The sequence below is a fragment of the Canis lupus genome, chromosome 25 (assembly GCF_048164855.1).
Source record: "Canis lupus baileyi chromosome 25, mCanLup2.hap1, whole genome shotgun sequence".
NCBI classification, from domain to species: domain Eukaryota; kingdom Metazoa; phylum Chordata; class Mammalia; order Carnivora; family Canidae; genus Canis; species Canis lupus.
The window spans coordinates 40,791,135-40,800,473 of record NC_132862.1 but is presented as its reverse complement, the minus strand read 5'-3'; the positions used below and the strand labels follow the sequence as shown (position 1 = coordinate 40,800,473).

The 9,339-nt window shown below is 41.5% G+C and overlaps 1 pseudogene; it reads left to right on the top strand.

Moving 5' to 3' along the window:
* The first annotated feature begins 8,349 nt into the window (after nt 1–8,349).
* Nucleotides 8,350–9,078, top strand: LOC140616715 (large ribosomal subunit protein eL6-like; annotated as a pseudogene).
* The last annotated feature ends 261 nt before the right edge of the window (nt 9,079–9,339 follow it).

The following is a 9,339-nucleotide window of genomic DNA, read 5'->3' as shown; positions in this document are numbered from 1 at the left end:
AAATTGTAGAAGTTCTAACCAGTGCAATTAGGCAAAGAGAAGGTAAAAGGCAATCAGATTGGAAAGGAAGAAGTAAAAATGTCTTTATTTGCAGATGACACTATATCGTAGATAGAAAGTGCCAAGAAGTTAACACCAAAAAAACGGGTTCAATAATAAATGGGTTCAATAAGGTCATGGGGGGGGGGGCAAGATGGCGGAAGAGTAGGGTCCCCAAGTCACCTGTCCCCACCAACTTACCTAGATAACCTTCAAATCATCCTGAAAATCTACGAATTCGACCTGAGATTTAAAGAGAGAACAGCTGGAACTCTACGGAGAGAAGAGTTTGTGCTTCTAACAAGGTAGGAAGATGGAAAAATAAATAAATAAAAGGCATCCAGTGGGGTAGGGGCCCCTGCAAGGAGCTGGGCTAAGGCCGTGAGGCGAAAGTCTCCGGGACAGGAAAGCCCAGGCCCGGAGAAGCAGGGACTTTAAAAATCTTCCCAGAGGGAAAGGCGCTCCCAGGGAACTCGGGCAGGACCCAGGAGGGGCAGTGGAGCCCCTCAAGAGTCAGCCGTTCAACTGACTGAGCCACTCGACCCAGGTTCCCCGAGTCACTAACAGGAGGTGCGCCCCAGGGGAGAGTGTGCCACACTCCACCGGCCGAGCTCCCTAAAGGGCTGGAGCGCACGCCCCACGGCCCCGGGAGCAGCTCGGTGGTGGCTCTGGGCAGAGGGGTCTGCATGGCCCTGGAGCGCGATTCCAGCAGTGCAGGCCCAGAAGCCCAGGGCTCTGGAGACACAGTCCAGGATCTGGTGCTCCACCCCCCCACCCGGACAGGCGGAGACCGGGAGGACACAGGGCAGCAAGGATGCTCCTGCCCCTGGGCAGCCCCGGAGCCGTGCAGGCCAGCGCCCCCCGCCCGGAGCGCCCAGGCCCCTGCGGACTGGGAGACTGTGGTGGTTACTGCGGCAGCTGACTCCAGGGCTGGAGAGCTGGCCGCACCACTGTTGTTGCTCCTCCTGGTGTCACCTTGTGCCTGGGACTGAGCAGGGCAGCCAGGAACAGGGGCCTCACAGGATAAACAGCTCCCACTGAACCGTTCACCTGGCAGGGGGCGGGGTGGCTCCCTCAGGTGCACACACCTGAGAATCAGCACAGCAGGCCCCTCCCCCAGAAGTCCAGCTGGAAGGCTGGGGAAGAGCAAGTTCTTGACTGAGCAGCCCTGGAAAGTTCCAGGGGAAGTCAAGGGATTTACAGTATATAGAACCAGAGGATATTCCCTCCTTGTTTTTGTCTGTTTTTTGTTCTTTTTTTGTTAGTATTTCTCCCTTTTTCTCTTTTTTTTCTTCCTTTTCCCAGTACAACTTGTTTTTAGACACTCTGCACTGAGCAAGATGACTAGAAAGAAGAAATCACCACAAAAGAAATAATCAGAAACAGTACTATATCCCACAGAGTTACAGAATTTGGATTACAATTTGATGTCAGAAAGCCAATTCAGAAGCACAATTATAAAGCTACTGGTGGCTCTAGAAAAAAGCATAAAAGATTCAAGAGACTTCATGACTGCAGAATTTAGGTCTAATCAGGCCAAAATTAAAAATCAATTAAGGGCAGCATGGTGGCTTAGTGGTTTAGCACTGCCTTCTGCCCAGGGTGTGATCCTGGAGGCTCAGGGTGTGATCCTGGAGACCCAGGATTGAGTCCCACTTTTGGCTCCCTTCGTGGAGTCTGTTTCTGCCTCTCTCTCTTTCTCAACCCTTCTCTCTCTGTGTGTGTCTCTAATAAATAAATAAAATCCTTAAAAATTAATTAAATGAGATGCAATCCAAACTGGAGGTCCTAATGATGAGGGTTAATGAGGTAGAAGAAAGAGTGAGTGACATAGAAGACAAGTTGATGTCAAGGAAGGAAGTTGATGAAAAAAGAGAAAAACAATTAAAAGACCACAAGAAAAGGTTAAGGGAAATAAAGATAGAAGGAAAAAATCTACGTTTAATTGGGGTTCCAGAGAGTGGTGAGAGGAACAGAGAACCAGAAAGTGTATTTGAACAAATCACAGCTGAGAACTTCCCTAACTTGGGGAGGGAAACAGGCATTCAGATCCAGGAGATAGATACCCCCCTAAAATCAATAAAAACCACTCAACACTTCGACATTTAATAGTGAAAGTTGCAAATTCCAAAGATAAAGAGAAGATCCTTAAAGCAGCAAGACACAAGAGATCCCTAGCTTATATGGGGAGAAATATTAGATTAACAGCAGACCTCTCCACAGAGACCTGGCAGGCCAGAAAGGGCTGGCAGGATATATTCAGGGTCCTAAATGAGAAGAACATGCAGCCAAGTATACCCTATCCAGCAAGGCTCTCATTCAGAATAGAAGGAGAGATAAAGAGCTTCCAAGGTAGGCAGAAACTGAAAGAATATGTGACCACCAAAGCAGCTCTGCAAGAAATATTAAGGGGGACTCTGTAAAAGAGGATGCCCAAAGAAATAAGCCACAGAACAGGGACTGAATAGGTATTATGATGACACTAAATTCATATCTTTCAATAGTAACTCTGAACAAGAATGGGCTTAATGATCCCATCGAAAGATGCAGGGTTTCAGACTGGATAAAAAAGCAAGAGTCATCTATTTTCTATCTACAAGAGACTCATTTTAGACCTAAGGACATCTCCAGCCTGAAAATGAAAGGTTGGAGAACCATTTACTGTTCAAATAGTCCTCAAAAGAAAGCAGGGGTAGCAATCCTCATATCAGATAAATTCAAGTTTATCCCAAAGACTGTAGTAAGAGATGAAGAAGGACACTATATCATACTTAAAGGATCTATCCAGCAAGAGGACCTAACAATCATAAATACTTATGCCCCTAAAGTGGGAGCTGCCAAGTATATTAATCAATTAATAATCAAAGTAAAGACATACTTAGATAATAATACACTAATACTGGGAGACTTCAACACGGTGTTTTCTGCAAAGGACTGATATTCTAAGCACAACATCTCCGAAAAAACAAGAGCTTTAAATGATACACTGGACCAGATGGATTTCACAGATATTTACAGAACTGTACTTCCAAACGCACCTGAATACACATTCTTCTCAAGTGCACATGGAACTTTCTCCAGAATAGACCACATACTTGGTCATAAATCAGGTTTTAACTGATACCAAAAGATTGGGAGAGTCCCCTGCATATTTTCAGACCATAGTGCTTTGAAACTAGAACTAAATCTCAAGAAGAGATTTGGAAGATATTCAAACACTGAACGTGAATGGGCCTAATGATCCCATCAAAAGATGTAGGGTTTCAGACTGGATAAAAAAGCAAACGCATGGAGGTTAAAGACCATCCTGCTAAAAGATGAAAGAGTCAACCAGGAAATTAGAGAAGAATTAAAAAGATTCATGGAAACTAATGAGAATGAAGATACAACCATTCAAAATCTTTGGGATATAGCAAAAGCAGTCCGGAGAGGGAAACACATCGCAATACAAGCATCCTTCAAAAAACTCAAATACGCAAGCTAACCTTGAACCTAAAGGAACTGGAGAAAGAATAGCAAATAAAACCTATACCAAGCAGAAGAAGAGAGTTAATAAAGATTCAAGCAGAACTAAATGAAATAGAGACCAGAAGAACTGTGGAACAGATGAACAAAACCAGGAGTTGGTTCTTTGAAAAAATTAATAAGATAGATAAACCATTAGCTGGCCTTATTAAAAACAAAAGAAAAAGACTCAAAATAATAGAATCATGAATGAAAAAGGAGAGATCACCACCAATACCAAGGAACCACAAATGATTTTAAAAACATATTATGAGCAGCTATATTCCAGTAAATTAGGCAATCTAGAAGAAATGGACACATTTCTGGAAAACCAGAAACTACCAAAACTGGAACAGGAAGAAATAGAAAACTTGAACAGGCTGATAACCAGGGAGGAAATTGAAGGAGTCATCAAAACCTCCCAAGACACAAAAGTCCAGGGCCAGATGGCTTCCCAGGGGAATTCTATCAAACGTTTAAAGAAGAAACAATACCTATCCTACTAAAGCTATTCCAAAAGAATAGAAAGAGATGGAATACTTCCAAACTCGTTCTATGAGGCCAGCATCACCTTAATTCCAAACCCAAAGACCCCACCAAAAAAGAGAATTATAGACCAATATCCCTGATGAACACAGATGCAAAAATTCTCAATAAGATACTAGCCAATAGGATCCAACGGTGCATTAAAAAGATTATTCACCATGACCAAGTGGGATTTATCCCTGGAATGCAAGGCTGGTTCAACACTTGTAAAGCAATCCATGTGACAGATCATATCAACAAGGATAAAACAAGAATGATGTGATTCTCTCAATAGATGCAGAGAAAGCATTCGGTGAAATACAGCATCCATTCCTGATCAAAACTCTTCAGAGTGTAGGGATAGAGGGAACATTCCTCAGCATCTTAGAAACCATATATGAAAAGCCCACAGCAGGTATGCCTTGGTGGCTTCGGACGCCTGGGTGGCTCAGCAGTTGAGTGTCTGCCTTGGGCTCAGGTCGCGATCCCAGGATCCTGGGATCAAGTCCCACATCAGGCTCCTCACAGGGAGCCTGCTTCTCTCTCTGCCTATGATTCTGCCTCTCTATATGTGTCTCTCATGAATAAATAAATAAAATATTAAAAAAAGAAAAGCCCACAGCAAATATCATTATCAATGGGGAAACACTGGGAGCCTTTCCCCTAAGATCAGGAACACCATAGGGATGTCCACTCTCACCACTGCTATTCAACATAGTACTAGAAGTCCTCGCCTCAGCAATCAGGCAACAAAAAGAAATAAAAGGCATTCAAATTGGCAAAGAAGTCAAAGTCTCCCTCTTCCCAGATGACATGATACTGTACATAGAAAACCCAAAAGACTGCACCCCAAGATTGCTAGAACTCATACAGCAATTTGGCAGTGTGGCAGCATACAAAATAAATGCCCAGAAATCAGTGGCATTTCTATACACTAACAATGAGATTGAAGAAAGAGAAATTAAGGAGCCTATCCCATTTACAATTGCACCCAGTAGCATAAGATACCTAAGAATAAACCTAACCAAAGAGGTAAAGAATCTATACCCTAAAAACCACAGAAAACTTCTGAAAGAAATTGGGGAAGACACAAAGAGATGGAAAAATATTCCATGCTCATGGATTGGAAGAATTAATACAGTGAAAATGTCAATGCTACCCAGGGCAATTTACACATTTAATGCAATCCCTATCAAAATACCATGGACTTTCTTCAGAGAGTTGGAACAAATCATCTTAAGATTTGTGTGGAATCAGAAAAGACCCCGAATAGCCAAGGGAATATTAAAAAAGAAAACCAGAGCCGGGGACATCACAATGCCAGATTTCAGGTTGTACTACAAAGCTGTGGTCATCAAGACAGTGTGGTACTGGCACCAAAACAGACACACAGATCAATGGAACAGAATAGAGAATACAGAAATGGGCCCTCAACTCTATGGTCAACTAAAATTCAACAAAGCAGGAAAGACTATCTACTGAAAAAAGGACAGTCTCTTCTATAAATGGTGCTGGGAAAATTGGACAGCCACATGCAGAAGAATGAAACTAGACTATTCTCTTACACCAGACACAAAGACTAACACAAAATGGATGAAAGGTCTAAATGTGAGACAAGAATCCTTCAGAATCCTAGAGAAGAACACAGGCAACACCCTTTTTGAACTTGGCCACAGCAACTTCTTGCAAGATACATCCATGAAGGCAAGGGAAACTAAAGCAAAAATGAACTATTGGGACTTAATCAAGATAAAAAGCTTCTGCACAGCGAAAGAAACAGTCAACAAAACTCAAAGACAACCTACAGAATGAGAGAAGATATTTGCAAATGACCTATCAGTTACAGGGCTAGTATCCAAGATCTATAAAGAACTTATTAAACTCAACAGCAAAGAAACAAACAATCCAATCATGAAATGGGCAAAAGACATGAACAGAAATCTCACAGAGGAAGACATAGACATGGTCAACAAGCACATGAGAAAATGCTCCGCATCACTTGCCATCAGGGAATTACAAATCAAAACCACAATGAGATACCACCTCACACCAGTGAGAATGGGGAAAATTAACAAGACAGGAAAGAACAAGTGTTGGAGAGGATGTGGAGAAAGGGGAACCCTCTTGCACTGTTGCAGCCACTCTGGAAAACTGTGTGGAGGTTCCTCAAAGAGTTAAAAATAGAGCTACCCTACGAGCCAGCAATTGCACTGCTGGGGATTTACCCAAAGATACAGATGCAGTGAAACTCTGGGACACCTGCACCCCAATGTTTATAGCAGCAATGTCCACAATGGCCAAACTGTGGAAGGAGCCTCGGTGCCCATTGACAGATGAATGGATAAAGAAGCTGTGGTCTATGTATACAATGGAATATTACTCAGCCATTAGGAATGATAAATACCCACCATTTGCATCAACGTGGTTGGAACTGGAAGGTATTATGCTGAGTGAAATAAGTCAATGGGAGAAAGACAGACATTATATGGTCTCATTCATTTGGGGAATATAAAAAATAGTGAAAGAAAATAAAGGGGAAAGGAAAGAAAATGAGTGGGAAAAATCAGAGAGGGTGACAGAACATGAGAGACTCCTAACTCTGGGAAATGAACAAGGGGTAGTTGAAGGGGAGTTGGGGTGACTGGGTGACAGGCACTAAGGGGGCACTTGACGGGATGAGCACTGGGTGATATGCTATATGTTGGCAAATTGAACTCCAATAAAAAAATAATTTAAAAAATAAGGTCATTGGATATAACACCAGTGAACTAAAATCAATTTTATTTTTATGTACTAACAATAAAGAACCTGAAAATGAAATAAGAAAATAATTCCATTTTCAATAGCACCAAAAAGAACATAGTACTGAAGAATAAATCTACCTAAACATGTTCAAGAATTGTACACTAAAGATTAGAAAACATTGCTAAAAGAAATGAAAGAAGATTCAAATAAATGGATAGACAGTCCATGTTCATGGATTGCAAGGCTCAAATTATTAAAATGGCAATTCTTCCTAAATTTATAGATAGATCAACGTAATATCTATTAAAATTTCAGCTTTTCTTTCTTTCTTTCTTTTTTTTTTTTTTTTTTTTTTGCAGAATTGGGTAATAAAATTCTAATACTTATGTGAAAATGAAAAAACCCAAATAGCCATTCTTTTGAGAAAGAACAAAATGGAAGATGTCTTGGTTTTAAAACTTACCATCTTATTAAAATTAACTTTGGGGACGCTTGCATGGCTCAGTGGTTGAGCATCTGCCTTTGGCTCAGGGCATGATCCCTGGGCCCAGGGATAGAGTCCCATATCAGGCTCCCCACAGAGAGTCTGTTTCTCCCTCTGCCTATGTCTCTGCCTCTCTTTTGTGTGTCTCTCATGAATAAATAAATAAAATCCTAAAAAATATTAAAATTAACTTTCTATTAAGTTTTTAACAAATCTTTTGCATAAGGATGGAAATGCAGTCCAGTAGAATAGAATTGAGAGTCCAGGAATAAACTTGCACATTTATGATAAGTTGATTTTGGATAAAACTGCCAAGGTATTCAGTGGAGCAAAGAGCTACCTTTTCAACAAATAGTTCTGAAGAAAACTGGATGTCCATACACAAGAACATGAATTTAAGTTTTTACCTCACACCATATACAATTAACTTTTAAAAGGTTGAACACCAATAAAAAATAAATTTATTATTAAAAAAATAAATAAATAAAAGGTTGATAAACGGGCTCTTTTCCATCTTTTTTTTAAATTTTTTATTTATTTATGATAGGCACACAGTGAGAGAGAGAGAGTCAGAGACACAGGCAGAGGGAGAAGCAGGCTCCATGCACCAGGAGTCTGATGTGGGATTCGATCCCGGGTCTCCAGGATCGCGCCCTGGGCCAAAGGCAGGTGCTAAACCGCTGCTCCACCCAGGGATCCCGGCTCTTTTCCATCTTGAAAGATAGTGAGTGAAAAATCTGAGAAGCTGGATACTGAGGAGAGAAACCTGAAGCCAAAAAATGTGATGCTGGGGATACCTGGGTGGCGTAGTTGGTTAAGCATCCAACTCTTGATTTCAGCTCAGGTCGTGATCACAGTGTTGTGGGATTGAACCCTGCTGTGGGTGGGCTCTGCACTCAGTGTGGTGACTACTTGAGGATTCTCTCCCATCCCACTCTCTCTTTCTTTCAAATAAATAAACAAATCTTAAAAAAAAAAAAAAAAACCAACAACAAAAAAGGAAGAAGTTTGATGCTGGTGGCATGGTAAGAATGGTAACCTCAAGTCTAAAAATGCCAAAGAAAGGGAAGCCCTACTGCAATTGAAGCCCTGTCCAAGTCAGAGGAATTGGCAGATATTTGGGGCTGGCTATGTATTCCAGAAAGTTCAGGTACAAGAGGAAATATTCAGCAGCTAAATCCATGGTTGAAAAGAAAATGAAAGTTCTTGCTACTGTCACAAAACCAGTTGGTGGTGACAAGAATGGTGGTACTCAAGTGGTTAAACTTCACAAAATGCCTAGGTATTAGCCTACTGAAGATGTGCCTCAAAAGCTGTTGACCCATGGCAAAAAACCTTTCAGTCAGCATGTGAGAAAACTGTGAGATAGCATCATCCTCATTGGGCACCATAAAAGCAAGAGGGTGGTTTTCCTGAAGCAACTGAGCAGTGACTTACTACTTGTGATTGGACCTCTGGGCCTCAATTGAGTTCCTCTACATAGAACATACCAGAAATTTATCATTGCTGCCTCAAAGTTGATATCAAAACTGATAACAACTGTGTAAAAATCCCAAAACATCGTGCTGATACTTACTTCAAGAAGAAGAAGCCGTAAAAACCCAGATACTACGAATGTGAGATCATCCACATGGAGAAAGATATATATGCTCAACGTTGATCAGAAGACTGTGGACTTGTAAATTCTTCCACAAATCGAAGCTGTTTCTTAGTTTCAGGGGTACCTCTGCTCTGTGTTTCCTCTCACAAATGGAGGTTATCCTCACAAATTGGTGTTCTAAATTTCTTTCTTTCTTTCTTTCTTTTTTTTTTTTTTTGGTGTTCTAAATTTCTTACAAAGAACCTAATTAAGTAACTGATCCATTTCAAAAAAGTAAATAAAGGGCAGCCCCGGTGGTGCAGCGGTTTAGCGCCACCTGTAGCCCAGGGTATGATCCTGGAGTCCGGGGATCGAGTCCCACTTCAGGCTCTCTGCATGGAGCCTGCTTTTCCCTCTGCCTGTGTCTCTGCCTCTCTCTCTCTCTCTCTCTGCATCTCTATGA